Below are 21,806 nucleotides of genomic sequence, written 5' to 3'. Positions count from 1 at the left end.
GGAATCGTGTGTATTTTTAAAGAGACATACCACCTACGAAATTCTATCAATGTTCTGTGAGTTGTTGGGCACTTTTGATTGGAAAGTTCAGGTATCTACTTCAAGAGAGACTTAGGTTTCACTGTGTTTTAAATTTTCTGTTTCATTCAGGCGATGAGTCATTCTGGATACTAATTGTGCAAAATGTTTAACTCTGTAATTCATCTATTACCTATAAAACCTGCTTTCATTTCTTCTGCATTCTTTCCTCATGCTTGTTAGTGGTGTTCTTAATTGTTTAGTTTCTAATTATTTTAACTTTTGTTGCTTCCCCTGTAGCTATTATCCTGTAACGTTTCAAATTTTCCATTTTGTTTCTCTCTGGAAGTCTACGTGCTCATTTTTTTTATTTGTGTTATCTTGTTTCAGGGCTTTTTTAAAATAAAGAGATCATCCATATATTATATTATTAAGAAACTAAACTGCTTTCTAACCTTTCCCCCTCTTCATGCCTTCTGTGATGTTTGTAGCTCTGGGCTACTGGGAATGTTCCTGAAACTCATCTTTGAACTCCTGTGATCTTAGAAGATACTATCATTCATTCATGAGTCCACTCTGAAGGAGTCCTAAGGAAGCCAGTGATTACTGCTGATAAATTGGGCTTGGCATTGTACAAAACGCAGTCTCTCACACTGATTCAGAATGCTTAGAGTTCACGAGGGCCTCTCCAGATGGGAATGCTGTCATTTGATCATGGTAACAAGACAGGAATAGCCAGGAAATGTGACCTGCTTTTCACTACTGGGGACTGATCTTCAGACTGTGTGTGATCTGGTCACAGTCACCAGAAAGTAAAGTAAGTCTTGAATAAGCAGAGCCCCCAGAGTAAGCATGGGTCTGTGCTTACTGGTACTCCCTTGCCAGCCTCCCAACCTCCTCCCCCACATTTCCTGCTTCTGTTTTGCCCCTGTCTGGTTAGGAAAAGATGCTCAAACTGTTTTCCCTGTATCCCATTCAGTTCCCAGGGTTGATTTATCAAAAGACAACAGAAAACAGTGGTGGCATTCTGTCAGGAAAGTGTAGAGACTGGGGATTGCAGGAGATGTGATGGTGTCATGGCAACCACCTCATCTCTCCACAGGGATCTTTTATTCTAGCTTTATTCCTCGATAGTGTCTACCATCTATGTGCTCATATGCACCGTTTAATACCTAACCCCAGACCGCCCTCCTGGAAATGAACACTCTCAGCTTACTCTCATCTTTTGAGGAGGTGTTTGGTCTCAACCCTGGAGGTTTGCTAGCTCCCTGTACACTCCTGTCATAGCCCTGACGCACTGGCAGGTGACTATGTCATTTAAGCTTTTAGGTTTTATGATTTTGGTTTTCTGTTATGCACATCTGGAGGCAATGCTGGAATGGAGTGAATCTTTACAAGATAGTTACTGATGGAGATGTAGCATGTCACCAGTAAGTTTGTTTTGCAGTGCGGTGTGCTGAAGGCACATACCCCTGCAACATCAGCTTCGTCTGTATTAATTAAGACAGAATCTATAGGGCAATGTTAAGAGATGGATGGAGAAAGCTTTCCCAGGCAGCTTCTAACAGTAGCTGTGTTATAAAGATTACCTAGATTTGGTGTGGCTAGAATGGAAAAAAAAGAACTAGAAACAAGAAGTGTTAATGAATGACAGGGGATGACAGGTGAGATCAAGTGTATACTAGGACTACCATGCAACCTCAAAATCTGTTCTTGCAACAAATATGCATCCCTGTCCTTTTATGCACTATAACACATTTGTAGGCATCCTCTTGTTGCAGTACAAGAGTTTATTGACCAACATTGGGAGAGAAATTGTTAGAACTTTGTATTTAAGGTACTGATGTCAAAGTGCATTGCAATTCATTCAGAAATAAATGTGTCTATCCTCACAGCAGAGAATAAACAAATACATTTTCTTTATTTACAAGATTGTAATGCTCTTTTAGAGAAGTGATTAAGATATTTTAGAGATGCTCTTGCTTTCTTCTAAAGCATATTTTCTAAAGCCAAGGAGCCATCTACTCATTTTTGTATGAAGGTAGTTTCTAAAATAAGTATTTTTCTTAAGGTTATAAAATGTTGACCTTAGATTGAGAAATAATTGCCTCAAACATAAGTGTACTTTTTAAACCAAGTATTTCTGAGGGTGCTTGATTGAGGTTACTTCCAAACAAAGCGACATACTTCTCTACTTTTTACAAACAGAAAGGAACTGTTAAGGGATGATGTAATATGTAACATGTACTATGTAAAATGTATTTCATCTATATTACTTAGTGAAGTAAAATAAGGATAATGAAGCCCACTTCTCTACATGACTGTTCTTTTAGTTTTTGGCTGCTAAGATAAACCACTGAAAACATGCAGTATAAACATATAGACCATGGAAATTCTTCTATTTCATTCCTTGAGACTAGTATGTCTAAGTCAAGGTACCAGCAGATTCCATGCCCGATGAATTCTTTTCACGTTCAAGAATGGTGAGCCCCTGCTATACTTCACATGATGGAAGAAATGATTGAACTACCTCGAGCCCTTTATAAAAGGACCCTAAATCCCATTCCTGAGGGTTCACTCTTCTGACCCAACCATCTTTGCAAAGGCCCACCCCAATACTATTATAGTGATGATTAGGTTTTAGTATAAATTTGAGGGGCTGTAAATCTTCTGGCTACAACACCCCTAAAGAATGCCCTTTGAAAAGACTCATTGTTCTCTTGCGCCCCATATCCTTGCAAAGGTCCTTAAAGGTCAGAGGGACAGGGCTGGTGGGAAGTTTGTTTCTGAATAGTGGAGAGCGACAGAATCAGAGGAGATGATGCAGACGCTGAAGTACAGAAGTAGGACAGTGTCAAAAAGAGATCATCCACCTGTGCAGTCTGTGGAACTGCCGAATAGAAAGTCTCTGGGGCCAAAAGCTGTATTCTAGAGCATCACTGCAGCTCATGTATCCTGCCTTCTGTGCTATGACCATACAACTGACAAAGCTAGGTAGAATGGACTCACAATCCTGTATTCGTGTTCTGCCATCTCATTTAACTTAAAAAAAACCCAGGGGTATACTCACGTGTCAATGATTTGTGTCGGGTGATGACTTTAAATTGGATTTGGAATTAGAATCTTCGTCTTCTCTCTTAGTTAGGGTTTCTGTTGCTGTGAAGAGACACCATGATCACTGAAACTCTTACAAAGCAAATATTTAATTGAAGTGGTGACTTACAGTCCAGAGGTCCAGTCCATTGTCATCATGGTGGGACATGGCAGCATGCAGGCAGACAAGGTGCTGGGGAAAGAGCTGTTACATGTTGATATGCAGGCAACAGGAAGTAGACTGTGTCACTGGGAGTAACTTGAGCACAGGAGAGCTCAAAGCTCACCCCCACAATGACACACTTCCTCCAGCAAGGTCACACACCCTAATAGTGCCACTCCCTTTGAGGACCATTCTCTCTTAAACCACCACATCTTCTCCCTAGACCACATGACAAATATATTTTATTCTTTTCTCTTTACAAGAGATAACACACTATATATGTGTGTCTGTATTTCCTTCTTGGGTTTGCTATATACCAGTGTTTGTCCTCTATCAATAGACAGAAACTGCTTTCTTTAACATTACACAGCATTCCACTCAAAACCTGAACCGTTATGATGGACAGATAGATTTTCAATGTTTTGTTTTTATAAAGAAATCCTACAGGATTACTAAGCTCATAAGTCAGCAGACTTACATATGTGTGTGACAGATGACCAGAAATAGAATTGTTGGGTTACCTCGGTAGGGTGTGACTGTTTATATGTCACTAGCAATATGTCAGGGTAACCACGTAAGAAGTAGGTTAGCACATTTTCCCTTTTTGTCTGGGATGGGAAAGGTTCAACTTTGGTGTGGTGTAGTTTTACTTTAATCTGGTAGGAGAGGAAGTATGCTGAGCAGTTAGGAGAACCCACCAGTCAGAGGAAGATTCAGATTCCATCCTTTACCAGCTCTGAGATGATTTCATTTTTGGTGCCTCTGTACCCTTGTGTATGTACTTCAGAGAACCATGGACTGCTTATGCTTTAAGAATTATATGTAATAAGATGTGTGCAGAGCTCACCTGGAGCCCAGCACATAGTACATTCACTCACATTCACTGTGGTTAGTGGAGTTTGTATGTTTTACTCCTTTTCTTCCAACTTCTGTCTTTTCTCCATCTCTTTTTATCTTCGTTGGCTTTTCCCGGATGAGTTTTTATTAACCTTAATATGTTCAAATTAGCCTTGTAATGTAATCTGCTAGTGTTTGGGCACAGTCTGTTGCTTGCCTCTTATTGTTGATCATGTCTTATGGCATGCATTTCTAACCATTTATGTGGCTGGATTTATCAATTTTTCTTATATTATTTTTGGGGTTTCAACCACAGAAAAGCACTAGAAGGTTATAAAGTGATTATCCACAGTGGTTTTCTCTGGCACTTTCGCAAGTTTATCTTTTATATGTGACTTCTTGATCCATTTGGAACTTAGACATGTGGTCGTAGACAATAGCTTAGTTCGTCCTTATAAAATAATCTTTCCAAAACGTCACATTTCATTTTTTAAGCAACAGCTGATCCTTTGCACACTCAGAGTGCATTTTCTGTACTATAGTTGAGTTGCACAGTGGCAGTGACAGGCGGGGTTGTACAGAGGTTTGGTAGACACAGTGTGTTACCTGCCTGATTGCTGTGAAGGGTCCGGGTATCAACATGCTTCACAGCCAGGACAGCAATACTGTGCACACCAATGCAGACCAAAGAATAAAGCCACAGTCACCCTGGTGTGGGAAGTCCTTCTGTATGTGTGTTGCTTTTATCGGTTAATAAATAAAGAAGCTGCTTTCAGCCAATGGGAAAACTGAGAACCGAATGCTGGGAAAAAGAAGGCAGAGGCAAAGAGAAGCCATGTAGCTGCTTGCAGCAGACAAATGCACTGGGACCTTGCCGGTAAACCACAGCCACGTGACTATACACAGATAGAAATGGATTAAATTGAGATGTAAGAGCTAGCCAATAAGAAGCTGGAGCTAATAGGCCAAGCAGTGATTTCATTAATACAGTTTCTGTGTTGTTATTTTGAGTCTGGGCAGTCAGGAATGAACAAGCAGCTTCCTTCTACATCACCCTATGTAGCTTGAGTTTTAAATGCAATGGAACTCTGAGCCCATACTGAGGGTTGGCCTCCTTCACAAACCTCCATGTGTTCACTTCTGCGTCTTCTCTTTGCATATCTCACTACGGTAGTGAGCCTTCTGTGCTCTATGCAGCAGTATTGGAAGGTTCTTCCCCTCCACTCTCCATATTTTGGTTCATCAAAGAAGAGGGGAGGTGGGGAGAGGTGGTAAAGCTGACTCTGCAAGGAAGCCCTGCTCTCTGGTTTCTGACGTGTTTGAGGGATGGATATTTCAAGACTTATTCCACCAGGTTCTCCAACACCCACAAATGCCGTTAGATCAAAAACGGAAGGAATGTGATGGTGGCGAGCGCTGCAGTGGTAGACGCCCTCCTGCATTCCACAGTCTTAGGGGTGCTGAGAGAGACCACGCTTTTCCTGCGTGGGTGGCCATCCTGAGAGTCACCCATTCTTGTCTCAGTGGCTAAGCAATGAAAGATGGAGAAATTTAATAGATGTGTTTTTGTTGGTCTCGCTTCTAGCTAGACATGGGTTTGGTTACTAATTATGACATTGTACACGCACCATGAGGGAATGTGTCACAGAAACGTCTAGCCAGCCCTTATATTTACTGAGCCAATTGCTCTCCACCTTGCTTGTCAACTAGAATCACCTGGAGCCGTTGACTGAGCTCCAGACTGGGGCGTCTGATGTACTGCCAGGTTGAGAACCATGCTTCTTATTTTATTTTAAAGGCAGTGCTATGATGGAAGGACACAACTCAGGATTTCTTAAAGTGAGACTCCTGAGCCACAGGTGTCAAAATAACTGTTTTGATAATACTTATCAAAGCAGGGTTCTGGAACTGACTGCCCTACTGAGTACTCCAGGCCATGTTGGCATATACTAACACATGAGCTGTCAGCAAATCTGAAATATGTAAACCAAGGTCAACACAGCAAGCTTTGTCATAGCTTGTATCTCGTTCTCTTTTTAGTGTATTTATTTTATTGGAATATCTTCATGGTACTTAGTGATAAGATTGATAAAGACATTTTCATACACAAATGTACCATGCACTTTGACTATATTTGTGGTGGTTTGAATGAAATGGCCCAAACAGGTTCATATATTTGAATGTCTAGACCTTAATTGGTGGTCTGTTTAGGTAAGGATTAGAAGGCGTGGCCCTGTTAGAGGAGGTGGGGCCCTATTAGAGGAGAAGTGGCCCTGTTGGAGGAGGTGTGGCCCTGTTAGAGGAGGTGTGGCCCTGTTGGAATAGGTGTGGTTCTGTTAGAGGAGGTGTGGCCTTGTTGGAGGAGGTGTGGCCTTGTTGGAGGAGGTGTGGCCCTGTTGGAGTAGGTGTGGCCTTGTTGGAGAGGTGTGTCACTAGGGGTGGCCTTTGAGGTTTCAAAAGCCCATAGCAGACCCAGTATGTCTCTTTCTCTGCATGCTATCTATGGACGGAACAGATTAGAGCTCCCAGTTACTGCTTCAGAACTTTACCTACCTTAGTGCAGCCATGCTCTTTGGCATGATGATAAAGCACTAACCCTCTGAAATTGTAAACAAGACCCAATTAAATGCTTCCTTTATAAGAGTTACCATGGTTCATGGTGTCGCCTCGCAGCAATAGGACAGTGACTAAGACAGCATTCAACCCCCATCTTCCCACTCTGTCTCTGCTTCAGTTTTGGAAAATAAGTTTTGCTAGAGATATAAATCATATAATTGTATCTATGATTTTCAATAGCAAAAATATACAACAAGAACATGGGGAGAGATGACTGAATATGTTGTTTATAAACTTGGTATCCATTTTTAGATAGGACTTGGGTGGAGTCTAAATAGTATATCTAAGTAACATATTTTAAAATCTAATTGATTACAAATTTAATAGGATTTTATGGCTTGTATAGTTTGCTTTCAATTACATGAAAAATGGTAAACTCCACCAAAAATTTTCCAAAAGTCAAAAATTCACCTAATGAATCTATTTTTTTGGTTGTTTGAGTCAGAATCTCACTATGTAACTCTGGAACTCACTTTGTAGACCAGGTTGGCCTAGACCACACAGAGATCCACAGGCCTCTGCCGCCCAAGTACTGGTATTACATGAGTGCACCATCATTTCCAGTGGGCTCTCCATGGTGTAGTAATAGGAGCAGCGGGCCGCTTCCCACCACCCAGCTCCCACACGGCTAGCTTTACCCGAAATAACAACACATAAATTGTATTCTTTTAAACACTGCTTGGCCCATTAGTTTTAACCTCTTATTGGCTAGCTCTTACATATTGATCTAACCCATTTCTGATTACCAGGGAGATCTTAACCTGCGTCTGTGTCCGGTGGGAGAATCATGGAGACTGCCTGGCTCGGCTTTCTTTCTCCCAGAATTCTGTTCTGTCTACTCCCCCTACCTAATTTTCTGTCCTATCAGGGCCAAGGCAGTCTCTTTATTTAACCAATGAAATTAACATAAAACAGAATACTCTCCCCCATCACCACGGGGTATAGTTAGGCACATGGCTTGGAGCGGGAACATTGGCCTCAATTCCGTCTTTTACTGAGGGCTTAGCAGCACGGCACACTATAGACTGGAGAATATGGTTGTGTCTCTGTGTAGCTGACTGCAAACTGTGACTTGCATCTGACACCTTTGTCACAGAGAGCATCATGCGGCATAGTACCAGCTTAGGAAAGAAGCCAAGTACAGAATTTGAAGTATAGGGCCTACTGAACGTAGATCACCTTGGCTCTTTGTAAAGCTCCCAAACCTGACTGAGGCAAATTCAAGTTGAGGACTTTCTGTAAATGTCCCTAGCCTCAGATTAGCACAAAGGCTAATAATGCACATGTACGTATTTGCTTTGACAATGACATCAAGAATTAGTGGTTCTAAGAGTGTGTTCCTATTACCAACGCATGCAAATTTCAAGACCACCCATTATCTTTAATCTAGGAACGGCCTCTTTCATTTTCAGTCTTACCTCTTTATTTACACGTCTTAGCAGCTTTTAAGGCTCTATTAGGCTGCTGTGAGCCAGGACCCCAAACCTGTCATTGAGAGGAAATGGAAAAGAATCTAGCTCTTGATCTTATGCAGCCTTTACTTCTTTGGGGGCAACTGCATATATAGTAACAATTACAAGTTAATATCATCAATGCTTCTTCAAAGGCAATAGTCAATCAATTAGCATATGGTAACAAAAGCGGGTTTTCATGATCAGATATGTGTGTTGGAAGAGCCAGTTCAGAGCCACCCATTCAGTTATGATGAAAATGCTTTGTGCCTGGGGAAACTGTGACAGAATATATTCAGCTAAATGAAGGCAAACAAATAGAGCTCACTTAACACTATTACAAGCAGGCAGAATTGTAGCTATTGATGGAAACTTTGGGAACCTACATAGTGGGCAGGGATGCTTCAAAGAGCCTATTTGTAATGAACCTCAAATTTAATTGAGAGACCTATATTTTTATCTGGCTGCTGTACAAATGACCCACGTATGATGGCCATTCTTGATTGTCAACTTGACTACATCTGGAATGAACCACAATCCAGAAATGGAGGGCACACCTGTGAGATTTATTTGCTTGGTTTGAGTAGTTGAACCCACTTGTAGTCTGAAGCTTTGAGGTGAGAAGACACACGCCTTTAATGTGGATCTTGAAGCAGGAAGACAGATGATCTTGAGACAGGAAGATGTGCTTTTAATCTGAGTCATAACTTCTTCTAGAAGCCGATCAAGGGCATGAAAGAAGTAAGCATTTGCTAACAAGTCCATTCCTTCACTGGCATTAGAGTCTACTTCGGAATTCCAGCATATACTAGAGACCAGCTGAGACAACCAGCCTCATGGACTGAGCAACTTCTGTGTTCTTGGACTTCCCATTTGCAGCCAGCCATTGTTGGATTAGCTGGACCATGATCTGTAAGTCATTCTAATAAATTCCTTTTATATCTGTCTATCTATCTATCTCTCATCTATCTATCTCCGAATGAATGAAATTCAGCCATGCCTGCCCTTTTTGTTGTGGGCTTCTCTCTTCCTCCTTCCTTCCATCATTCAGTTTCTCAGACTGCCTGCATAGCCCACCAGTGCATTTCTTTATGAAAGTATTTAGTGCTCTAGCATGAAAAAATGTGAAACAAAATGACTTAGAAGTCAAATGAGAAGTAAGACATATCCAAAATTGGAAAATTTGAGGATTTCACAGGCCTAAGATGCAAAGTTCAAGTCCTTTTTGTACCTTTAGTCAAACAGAATACTGGAGAAGACAGATGCTATTTAGTTTTGCATTTTGAAGGTATTGATGATGATACATTTTTCTGAGAAATATATTTTGAGTAGATTTTGTTTTTATAGACTTAGGTTTAGGAAACACTTAATGAGATATTACTATGTAGCAGATACCATAGCAGGGACTTTGACATATCTTAAACATGTAAGCTGCTGTCAGAAGGTCCTGGAATGGAGAGATGGTCAACCTACAGATGCACAGTATTAAGAGAGAAGATGAAGAGCTAGGCATGGTGATACAAGTCTTTAATCCGAGCACTCAGGAGCCAGAGAAAGGTAGTTCTCTGTGAATTCAAGGGAGACCTAGTCTATACCTAAACAGTGAGTTTCAGATCAGTCGGGATTATGTAGTAAATCTCTGCCACAATAAAATAAATTATGTTTTTTAAAAAGTAGGAAGAAGGTGAACTGCTTGCTTTGTTTGAGTGCAATTGCCCATAACTCAAGTCCACAGTTGACCAGAATTTTAGTCTGAAAATTGTGTAAGACATTTTTTCAATTAAAATAGCCAAGCAGACACTTGTCTCTTCCAGAGATAGCGTTTTCCAGGCTGGATTTTTTTTTTTTAAGTCACATGAAATTTACCTATGCTCTTTCAGTGGGTTGTAACCTTAGTTCCTTGTCTGAGGCAGGGTCACCCTGCTCTTTAGCGTCCATGGTACCAGAGAAGAATGCTATTTCTTCTACAACATCCTGAAGTCGCTTCAGTATCCAACTTCATGAACTGAGGGTTTTTTTATTCTTTCTGCATGGGTGTGTATAAAATATGGCCTATTTTATGCATTCAATCATCTACATCTGCCTGGGCACAATAGAGGATGCCATATGATTTTCCCTTGGTAGGTAGAGCTTCGCTGAAATACTTGCAACCCAGTAATATTTTTAGGATAACTAGTCCAAGATGCACATATAGAATTCAGTTTTCCACAGCGTCGAAGACAAATAATGACCGTGTTTTACATCAGCCCAGAAACACAGAATCAAAAGGGGAAACACGTGTTCCTCAGCTATGGAAGGTTGCTCCAGCCAGTTCAGTTTACTATCTCTGCTTCGGCCTGAGAGCGACCTTCTGCTTTCCACCCCAAGGTACCGCTGCCTCCTTTTACCCAGACCTTGACTCATGTTCTGAACAATTCTCTTGTTTCCGTCTTGCCTCATTACCCAAGATCAATACACTAAAGTATTGGCCTCGAATCAAATCAAGTGATTCATGAGAAAACATTAATACAATGAATTCATTCCTGCATGACACTAATGTTCAATGGCAGAATGAACTACTCGTCTAGGTGACAAATTTGCACTTTGATGATGGAAGACTTGGCTTGACAGCAAGTTGAGAGCCAGGTGTGCGTGAAAGGATAAATGAGAAAAGAAACCTCTATGATGCCTGAGAAGTCCATGGCTGAGAAGATCCTGAGCAGGCTGACTTTCACGTTCTGCAACAACCTCCCACTTGTTCTGACCGTGCACTTTCTATTCCTGATTTATCTGGATGCTCTGCTCCTTAATCCTCTGTACTAATGGCACAGTACACTTAAATAGTTTACTGCCCTTTCTAGTAGCTTTCAAGGCATAAACAATCAAGCAAGCCAAAACTCTGGGTTCTCATTAGGCAGGGGTGGAATTTTGTTCCTTTTTGTTGGCTTAGTATGGCATTACGATAGTTAAACAGGGCTTGGGTTCCTACTCTTTATTTAGGGAGTGAGCCTCTCTAGGAAGATTCTAAACATTCCACGCTGTCTTCGTTAGGGTTTCAGTTGCTGTGGAGTTACACCGTGACCACAGCAACTTTTACAAATGAAAACATTTCACTGGTGGCTTACAGTTTCAGAGGCTTAGTCATCATGGCCAGTACATGGTGGCATGCAGGCAGATATGTGCCGAGAGTTAGTATATCTCGATCCGTGGGCAACAGGAAGTGAACTGAGACACTGGGCATATCTTGAGCATAGGAGACCTCAAAACCCACCCCACAGTAACATCCTTCCTTCAACAAGGCCACATCCACTTCAAAAAAGGCATACCTCCTAATAGTGCCGCTCCCAATAAGTTTATGGGGACCAGTTACATTCAAACTACCAAACTACCATGTCATGCTTTAGATTTACATGAATAAAACAGAGCCATAGAAGTACCTAAACAAGCTAAGCCTGGGGGGGGGTGGGGGGGGCAACACGTGGCACAGACCGGCAGCCCCCTGTTAGGCCCCATCCTGGAGAGTGTGTTTTCTGTCTGACAGAGCTGAAGTGTATGAAGAGGAAACATCCTTACACTTGAGTTTGGTGAGGTACTGGCTCTAGCAGTTAAAAACAACTTTAAGTTTATTTTTCATTGGAAAATTGAGCATGTCCATGTGTGTCTTTGTAATCTGAAGGAAACCCTAAGTCTCGGGTTTTCAGCCCTGCATCCATAGCTATACCCTTTGATTCAGGGGTACCATGTCTTTGAGGTTGCGCTGTTCTACATCACAGCTGCTCCCTTCTACAAAGCTGGCCCAGGACATTCAGCCTTGGTCTGCAAGGAGCTTGCTGTAAACTTTGGGATATTTTGATGCTGATGTGTAGTGGTCCTCTCATAGGAAATGTGGTTGGATATTTTTTAAACCGTGCTTATTTGTAGATTCTAAATTGAGAAATAAAATTATTCAAATAAAAATATTCATAATACACAACAGTACATAGCAGTATATAGCACTGTTTGAGATTCTTAGCATTCTTCAAGACAACAATACAATAATTATCACCATATGGTATGTCTTGTCTTTTCCATTAATCCTTTCTATTTCATACAACTTTGCTCATTTGATAAACATCACTTCATCCCTTCTCAATTACCCAGCCTTTTAGCTTTCATATACATATGGGATCATCAAGATATTATGTTTTTATGTCTGACTTATTTCATTTAATGTATTATCATCATGGTTAATCCATCTATCAAACCGACACGGATTCCTTCCTTTTGATGGTTGAATAGTATTCTATGTTTCTGTATGTCCCATTTTCTTTATCCATTTCACAGTGGTGCTGATTATACTTCATGGCTATTGTGAAGTATACTGGAATGATCATAAGAGTAGAGCTACTATTTTGACATCTGATTTAATCTCCTTTGTTCATATTTTCAGAAGTGGGCTTGCTGGATTATACAGCAGTTCTACTTTTAATTTTTGAGACATTTTCATATTTTTCCCCAAATGGCTTTATTAATTTACATTACGACTGACAGTTGGTTAATCATTCCTTTTCTTTACATCCTCATCAACACACACCATCCTTTGCTTTTTTGTTCGCTTTGTTGTTGTTGTTTGTTTGAGACAGGGTCCCATTGTGTAGCCCTGACCTGGAATTCTCTCTGTAGACCAGGCTGGCTTCAAATTCGCAGAGCTTCACCTTCCTTTGCCTTCCTATTGCTGGGACTAAAGGCAGGTACCACCACACCTGACCTTTGTCTTTTAGTAAGTCACTCTAAACAAACATGATGTCCTGGTGATTTTAATTTGCACCTGACTAATATTAATGATGTCGATTGTTTTGTTATGAGTATGTCTTCTGGTAATGGCTGTCTGTTCAGGTTTTTGCCTATTTTTTAAATTGGTATTTTCTTACTGTTGAATTATTTTTGTTGTTTATATATATTAGATATTATCCACTTAACAGGTATACAGCTTATACATATGTTTTCTGTGCTATGGCTGATTCTTCATTCTGTTGATAGTTTAATCTGATCCCAGTTCTTTGTGGCTTTTATTACCAGTACTTCTTGAGTTGTGTGGTTGAATTTTAATGCATGTCTTTCCTACCCACACCGTTTTCTAGGCAATTTACCTTTTTAGAAAAGGTGAGGTTTAAAAATGTGGGTTAGGTATCTGGTAGGTATTTGTTTGTTTGTTTTCTTTTCTGTCTTTTAGAAATTTAATCAGCCACCAATAACTGGTGGAAATTGACTGGGACAGTTGGTTTTCCTGTGGTAAGAGAAAAGAGTGTGTGGTGAGATATTTACCTCTGAAGACAGAAATAATAGATTAAATATGAAAATTGAGTCATTTTGAAGTTGCCTCAGATCTTTTAGGTAGCCAAAATACTCTGTAGTAAATTTGTGCTCTGTTGATTAATTTTAACACCAGAGATTAATTCACAGAATGTGAGAAATTGGCTTGAAATATTGAAAAATGTTGATGAATTTTGTTTGTGGCTATAATTTCTAAATCTTAGCAAACTCAAGTATTGTAATTAGAAACAGAATGATCTGTTTTGCTATGGATATTTAACATGGTGCTGTAATAGTTCAGTGCTATATAAATAGAAACTATAAATATAAATATTTAATTAAACAATTCAGAGATCCCTTCCTGTTTTCCACCCTTTTGCAGTATCAGGATATAAGCTGAGTGATTTAAACGCAAAGACCCATAATACAGTGATTTGTGTCAGGCTGCCAACAAAGCTAAGCCCGGCTGTGATCCTCATAATGACAATGGGGTTGGAGTAGCTCTGCGGCTCATGGAAGGACACACACACACAAGAGCAATTAGACTCCTGGGCAAATTTATGACCTCGGCTGCAGGTGTTGAGTTTTATGGGAACTGGGAATTATCAGAGTTGCCTGAACAGAGTTCAAATCTGTTATATAGACACTTCAAAATCACTCCTTGGAACACTTCCAAAAAGGCTGCTCGAGTGTCTTGATTCCTGTGTTCTTTTCCTGAAGCAGAAGTGACTTCAAAATGTCAAAATCTTGGTTTGAGCTTTAGCAGCGTCAGAATCCAGCCAGTGTTTACGAATACTTGCCTATTTTCCATGAAAAAAAGTGAGTCCTTATAGAGTCCACTACCATGAGACCCAAATAGTCTCTGTACTGAGGGGCTCTTGCTGGGTTGACCTTTCGCCCTGGTGTTCTCACTCATGGGCATTCTCACTAACGGGCATGACTGCAAGATATCAGCATATTGCCCCTTTACCTAGAAGGCCATGTTGCCTTCCTAACCGTGGAACTGTGTGTATTCTTATTGACTAGACAACCATGTACCCTATAACAGTGTTTTGATTAAGAATGGCGTACAGACGAAAAGGTGACTTCCAAAGTTTGTAACACCCAGGGAAATCACTGGCATCTAAATTTAATGTCATCTATGACACAAGTACAAGATCCCTTAAAGATGTATCTGTTGACTTATTTATTTCCTCAGCAAGCAGTGCCTGACTGTACATTAAAGTAGGGTTAGGGGAGGGAAGAGAGAGCACAGGAAGGGGGAAGTAGGGCAGGAGGGAGTGGGAGAAAAGGAGGGACGGAGGAGTAAGAATAATACCTCTTATGAGTTAATTATTTTAGCTAAGGAAGAAAATGTAGCTACCATAGAAATTTGATTTAAACCCAACATCTGATGCTAAGAGTTCTAATAATTCCTAGAATTAAATTTCAGTGAACACTTAAATTTCACATCAAACCAGGGCAATTAACACAGTTCTTTTGCTGCTAGTTTTATTGTGGTTAAATTAAAAAAGTCATCCAGGAATACAACAGTTTTAAAGATTTCAAGCATTTTATTGAAGAAATAATGACCTTTTATAACAGTTGTAGGGAACCACTAATCTTTATCTTTCATGTGGGATTTTGGTTTCTACAATTTCTTTTCTAAAACAAAACAAAACAAGAAATATAAATTCATAAAGGCCATAAACTTCAAGTTTGTGGTTTGCCTAAGTATTTTCTATATTGTGGTGTCGTTCCAAAGTCCAGAAAACATTTCACAGACAGCCTAAAGTTTGCTCCTCCTCTATTTGCAAATGTGCCATATTGCCTTGGCTGTGAAAGGAAGCTGAACCTTACACACGTTTCAGAATGAAGGTTCAGTTTTGGTCTCACTTAATGAATATTTTATTGAAGTTGGCTCACAAAATATTCACATATGTGTTGCTCACGCTTGATTCTGTTATTTACGGAGTGTTTTCCTTCTACATAGTTTTGATTATAAATGCTTGACTTGAAGCAGCTGGGTGCTCACGTCTTTCCCAACCCTTGGCACAGAGGCCTTGCTCTAGGCAACTCTTGCTTACCTCTCACCAGATTTCAAATGTTCAGTGTTTTTTCTTGCCCTCCTGAAGGAGCAAATCATTCACAAATGTTCCATGGACACTGTAGCTATGGGTCTGCTTTCCTTGCGTTTCTGTTTTGTGCCATGCTCACCTTTAAACATTCTGACTGTATGCTAAAGAATACATTGCCGAGTCCAAGAGAAGAATCTGAATGAACAAGCAGTTTACCTGAGCAATCTACCACTGGTTATACCTTCATTTAAATAGCATAGCTGCACTTATTGTGTTGGTTAAGATGGAGACAAAGTTGTCCAGCAAATAAGTTCAAATTGGACCCTTTGAGTGAATTAATGCTGTATCAGTGTAAGAACTTTCAACTACAAGGAACCAACAGTTTTGGCATTTCTTCTGTTTCTTTAGTTTTATTTAACTTGGGTTTATTTGGGCCTATAAAATAATCTATAAATCCAAGGTATGAAATTATGTGCAAAGTCACTGTGCCTCAATAAAACAATTACAATTTATAATAAAACAGCATATTAAAGCTTGGTTTTATTTTTTAATTCCCTACAACTGTTCCAAGCAAATTGTCTATAGACAAATATAGCACTTCTCGTAGTGATTGAATATTTCATACATAAATTTTCTCTTGAAAAAATATATAATGTGTAATATGTAACAAAATTCATGCTATTTCAAAATTGGCTTCCATTGAAAACAGTGATTTTCTTTTACATGTGCTGAATTCATGGGATTTTAGAAGCTTGCTTGACAGTTTGCTATCAGTAATTAATCATCCTGGTATTATGTATAAAAAAAGTGTTTCTCAAACTCCAAAGTCCTTAAGAACAGCTTAAGGATTTGAATTCTAGCGGCTTTCCCATTGCCCTTTGCATAGTAAACCATACTGGCACGATTGCAGGCTTTTAAGTTCAGACAGTTTCCACCCCTGTATCCTGCCACCTCCTCTCCATGTTATTACATCCAAACTATGGCACATTGCTATTTAGTCTATCAAGACAGTTTTCAAAGTAACTGGACATAAAGAGGTGACAAGCCAGTTGCTGCTTCTTTGCTATGGTTCGCTCTGAGGCACATGCACTCAGTTTGCTCCTGCTGTGGGAAGATACTGAGAAAGTCAGTATGGCTCCCTTTTCCTAAAGCAAGGCTCCACCTCAGGCCAAGTGCTGAATAATCTTTCTGCTAGCCATTGTCAGTGGTTTGGAATGTCACATGACCTGAAACCCATCAGCCACAGTACATTAGGGGCTGTTACTCCTGCTGTGCTGAATCTCAGCTCATTGCTCTGTTGTTCAGTATAGTAGGTAAAGATGTCTTCAGACTCGCTCCTCTGACGTGTCCCTCTTTATTGTCTCCATGTGATCTTCCTGCTGCTTCTACCCTGATCTCTTTTCCATGCAGTCTTCTCCAGGGAGAGCCTCTGACCTCTCTGACCTTAAATAACCTTTATTGCTGTTTCTAAAACTCTGTTGCTGAACACAGTCATATTCTAAGGCATCAGGGTGAGCCATCTTTCTTTCTTTATGATAAGTATCCACATCATCAACTTGAAGGAAGGAAGATTTATTTTGGCTCACTGCCCAGAAGACAGTCTGTGGTTCCTTGGCACAGTTGTGTTTGGCCCTACAGCATCATTGTATGTGGGACATGTAGCTGAGAAAACAGCTCACCTCACAGCAACCGGGCCTGGAAGAGGGGACAGCAAGGGCTGAGGTCACAATAATCCTTTCAAGGACACATTGCCCGCGAAACAACTTTCTTCCATTAGATCTTCCTTCTTAAAGGCTCTGAACTGAGAACCAAACCTTCTACACACAGGTCTTTGAGGAATATTCAGAGCCCAAACTACAGTGAGGGAGTGAGGGATGAGTGGGGACACTGTAAAGGCCCTAACGGTCCGTTGTCACCTCTGATTAAACACCCTTTTTTGGAGAATGCAGTGAGATATCAATGACCTGGGAGGTTGAAGAAGTCAGAAGTTGGGCGATCTGTCCCTGTGGCTGCCACTCAGGGCTTGTAGACGTGCATAACCACACATAGGTGATAAAAACCAGAGGACTGTTTGAGTTTGCTTCAGAGCTAACCTTTCTACTTTTCCTCACGGATTTGCTCACCCATTCATTGGCTGTTTGTTGCCTAACACATTTCATTTGAACTACCTTACCAGAGGGGCTCTGGGAGTGATGGAAAAGCTGCAGGCATTCATATGCTAACCCACTGTTCTTTCGCTTCTCTGTGTCTCTTTCCTTGTCAGCCCTGAGCCACTTCCTCAAGGAAAAAATCTCTGAAGTTTTCATCTGTCACAACCTTCTCTGCTAAACAGATCCTTCCCAACTGTTTACTCTGAAACACTGGTCCCTAAGGATGCTGGAATGTGCAGTTTCTAAAGTGTGTAAAACATCACCACACAATGACTTATTGAAGTAGGCCTATCTTGTACTTCCTAAAAATTATAATTTTTTTCACATGTGTGTGTAAAGAGCTGAATATATGTATATAGACACATATATATTCAGATCTTCACATATTTTTCCAACTTCTATCTTTTCTATCTGCAAACATTGGCATTTGTATAATCTATATTCCTAATATTTATTGTGTAACTTTAAAGTGTATTTATAAAAAGCACACTTTTAAAGAACTTTATTAAAAACATAAATTCTGAGAGCACTGCTGTTCTTTGTACTGTATAGAGTAACACTGAACAAACAGACATGGCTCTCCCAACATCTGCTACCCCATAGTTACTTCATTGAGCAAATCAAGGAATCTTGTCATTCAGTTTTAATGGTGGAGGATCATCTCCCTCCAGGAAGTCTTGTGGTCAGCAGGCAAAAATGGCCGTCAGTTTCTCCAAAGTTGGAGGCATCATTATGCACTAACGGTCACCCACAACTTTTATAATAGCGGGCCAGCTGTGTAAACTGCAAGATGTTGTCACAAGGAAGTGCCAAGCAAAGCTGTGGTGCTGTTTGCTGACTGTGCTGAAGGCCAGAGACGCTCAATTCTTGCCAGTCCTTTAGAAGACTGCTAGGAAAAGCGTTGCCTCTGGGAGGTGCCCATTCCCCAGGGCCTGGGATCCTGTCTTAGAGATCCAACTTGGCCCAACGCCTTTGCCTTCAAACGCTGCCTACTGACAAGACCTGAGTCCCGCAGGGCCGGGCTGGGGACCAGCTGGGCTGACTGCACTCCTGTCATAGCTGGGCCACACCTTCTGGAAACCTGGAAGTAATTCTTTCTGTGGTTGAGAATCAGCACCTGCTATGATGTGGCTGCAGCTTTCTCTGCTGAAGTTGATTAAAATAATGCGTGTCCTTGACTATGGCATAGTTAAATGGACCCAGGTTCCAAGTAGTATGCAAACGTTGCCAGTCTGGTGTAACAGTTCTTCCAGGCTCAACTCTGTTCAAGTCCTGGAGCACATTCTCTGGAACTGTGGCCCTGAGCTGTAATTGCACGGGAGTGGTGCTTGTTGTCTTCCTAATGTCAAAGCAGATCAACATCCAAACCAGAGACTGGAGGAATTTATAGGGTAGCTTGGAAATGAAACAGGCTTACGTGAAAGGGTAGGGAAGAGACTGAATATACACCACTAGTCTACAACCTTTCTGATGTTTAACTGGAGCGGTCTATAGCATGTAAACTTCATATATTTGTTTTCATGTTGATTCTTCTTATTACCCAGCCTGAGACTTAGAACTTGTAGCCCATAAGAAATCAATCCTTCCTGCCAGCTCTCGCCTGTAACTGTTCTGAGTTCCATCACATGGACCAAATGTGCTTCTCGGTGAGCTTCATGTAATCTGAAGCATAGAGCATCCTTATCTATCCTTTTGAGTCTCACTCAGTATAGTGACTGTGGGATTCACGTCTGTTTTTAGAAGGTATTTATACTTTTTCATTGCTGTGTAGCATTCAGTTACGTAACTGTACCATAATTTATCCTTTGTATCATGAATATACATTTGACTTGCCCCTCCACATTTTTAGCTGTTAAAAGTAAAACACCTCAGGTAGTCTACTTTATGTTTTATCTTTTTTGGACCTAAAGGCTCATTTGTTCCAATAATGGTATGGATGTTCGTTTTAGTTAGCATAGCTATTGCTGCACTAAAGCACCATGACCAAAAGCGACCTGTAGTCCATCTTCCAGGGAAGTGAGGACACAAACCCGGAGCCAGGAACAGAAGCAGAGGCCATAGAGTGCTGTGCACTGCCTTGCTGTTCATCATGACTTTCTCAGCCTTATTTCTTACACTCAGAACTATCAGTCCAAGGGTGGTAGCACCCACCAGAAGCTGGGCTCTTCCACATCCATCATTGATCAAGACAACGTAGCACAGACTTGCCACAGGCCAAGCTGGTGAGGACATTTTCTCAGTTGAGGTTCCCTCTTCCCAAGGGAAGATGCATATTTTCATTTATATGGTTCTGCTAACCTGTCTTCTGGGCCAACAGCCACCAGCAGTGACAGTTCTGAGCTTAGCCTTTGTGCTACATCTTCACCATCTCTAGGAATTACCTGATGCTCTGAAACTTTACCCTTTCTGCAGGCGTGTTTCATTAGAACTTCACTTGGTATTTGCTTGATGAGCTCACATCTCCCCAGGCCTTCATTGATCATCTGGCTGGCCTCTTCCATGAAGTACCTGTTCACCTCTTTTTGTGCACTTACATTTTCCCCTTACTTGTTTGTAGGAACTCTTTAGGGAATCTGACAATGAACCCTTTTCTGGGTACACTACAAATGACTTCTCCCAGTCTGTGTGGTGTTTTCATTATGGTAGTGTTGTTTATGTGGTGGCGGGGAGCAATCTACCACTGAGCTGCATCCCACACCAAATACGGAAGTTGTAAATCCTTATGGTACTCCTCTTGCCCCCAAGAATGAGGGTCATGAGGACAGGAACATTGACTGGTGCTGAGAGGAGGACCTGCCCAGTGCTTCCAGAGACTGAAGCCATCACTCCATCCATACCAGCCAAGTACTCTACCACACAGAAGCCCATAGCTCCCAAAGGTGGTTTTGCATGAACAAAACATCTTGAGCTTCCCATGGGAGACTGGTATCAAATAGAGGGCTACAGATGATAATCTCGCAACCTCTGACAAGAAACTACAGCAAAACCTAATATTACGGAAAATGCATAAATTATAAGTAGCAAGCAGAATGGTAGAGAGTTGGGCAGAAATCCTATGGCAGATCGCGCAGGAAAAGCTTCAGATCTCTGTCAACTGGGGTGAGAGCAGAGAGAACGTCCATCCTGGGAGGGCTTTCAGAGAGCAAGGGCTTGAACTTCTCATTTTACACAGAAAAATGAGTCTGAAGAATGTTAACTAATCCACTGTAATTACATTAAACCGATGTAAAGAGCGAGATCAGAGCTTCTTAAGATGGGAACTTCACCTGGAGTCATTTTCTCAGCCAGTCCCAGCTTCAAACACTTTGGCTCATTGTGTAAATAATACATTCAGATTTTGAAGATTATTTCCTGCTATGTGGTATGTATTTAGTTTTTGTGTGTGGTCACCATTGGAAAATAGTTTACTAGGTATGGGATTGGCGTTCATCGTTTAGGTCTGTGGAACTCTCACAGAGAACTTAAAGAAAGAGTGAGTGTCATCTTGTTCCTTAAATCCCTATATCACCGCTCCGGATCAGGAACCACAGAAGTACCACATGAGGTACAGTGACGGAGGAAGTAATGGCATCTTTGCTCCTAAGAGGCTGACCTGGGAATTATGAGGCAGGTCTCCACAACTAGGGTCACTAAGATTCCTCTCCCTGCTCCCTGATGTCTTAAGGGCAGATTTGTGTCCCAGAACACACCCTAGTGTCAGTCTTTGGGGACAGAAAGGGCTATCTCGCTCTAACCTAGGCATCTACCTTTGAAATCCAGGCCGTGCCCCTGCTTACACCGAGGACTGTGGAGTCAAAATGGCAGACCTTCTCTCATCTAGATCCCTCAAGCCCTTGAAGAAATTATATGTGCAAGGCAGTGATAAGGATGCTGTGCTTTCTCCAGGAGGAGGCACAGCTGTGTAGTAGGGAAAAGACCCCAGATGTTGCTCTTCTGCAGAGAGAAGGCAGCTCCTGCTCTTCTGCAGACTGATGTGGTACCTGGAGGAGGAAAGGAACTTCCTCTGGAGCTCCTTCTCTTCCCATATACCTCTCTAGCTGACTGATCAGTCGCCGGTCCTGGGAAACTGCCCTGCCCAGCCAACCTGAACTCACACAAAGAAAAGCACTGGGCATTTCCACATCAGCTCTGATTCTGTCTCACTGTGGTT

The sequence above is a fragment of the Chionomys nivalis genome, chromosome 16 (assembly GCF_950005125.1).
Source record: "Chionomys nivalis chromosome 16, mChiNiv1.1, whole genome shotgun sequence".
NCBI lineage: Eukaryota > Metazoa > Chordata > Mammalia > Rodentia > Cricetidae > Chionomys > Chionomys nivalis.
The sequence above is the reverse complement of the archived record's forward strand: the minus strand, read 5'-3'. Positions refer to the sequence as shown.